Below are 835 nucleotides of genomic sequence, written 5' to 3'. Positions count from 1 at the left end.
AGCGCCACCCCCCCCCGTTTTTAAAAATATATTTTATTGATTTTTTACAGAGAGGAAGGGAGAGGGATAGAGAGCTAGAAACATCGATGAGAGAGAAACATCGATCAGCTGCCTCCTGCACATCTCCTATTGGGGATGTGCTCGCAACCAAGGTACATGCCCCTGACTGGAACCGAACCCGGGACCCTTCAGTCCACAGGCCGATGCGCTATCCACTGAGCCAAACTGGTCAGGGCAGCGCTCCTTTCATTGATAACAGTATCGCACATACAGACGGATGCCTAAACACACGTTAACGTGCTACTGCACCGCCCTGAGATTTTCTTCACTCAGCACCGTGTGGACTCACCTGTGGGTGCGTGGAACGCTCCCACCTGGCTGACACGTGTTCACCGTGTGGACCCTCCACTGGCCGGCATCGCATCTGGCCGATTTCCCCGATACTGGCCCCTGCCATCAGGATGTGCGGCTGGGGGCACCCCTGACCACACTTCCTGGCTTTCCTAGCGGAGCTTCAGAATGGGATTGGTGGGTTAGCCCCGAGCCAGAGGTGGAGTTCCCTTCAGTGGGGACCGCCTGGTGCTGAGCAGGCCCTTCACACGTGGGGCTCCCAGGCCAGAGCTCCCATGATCTTGCAGACCCCCAACCACGGTGCTTAGGGACTTGCAGCCTCTGCGATCTCAGGGTTGGCTAGAGCTCTCAGGACCCAGAGCTCTCCCGAACCTGCAGCCGGTGCGGGGGTCCCCACAGCTGAGCTGGCCTGAGATGAGTGGGGCTGGGCAGTCAGAGCCTGCACCCCTGGGACCGAGAGGAAAGCACAGCCAGGCCAGGAGCC

This window comes from Myotis daubentonii, chromosome 2 (assembly GCF_963259705.1).
Source record: "Myotis daubentonii chromosome 2, mMyoDau2.1, whole genome shotgun sequence".
NCBI lineage: Eukaryota > Metazoa > Chordata > Mammalia > Chiroptera > Vespertilionidae > Myotis > Myotis daubentonii.
Note: the sequence above shows the minus strand (reverse complement) of the source record.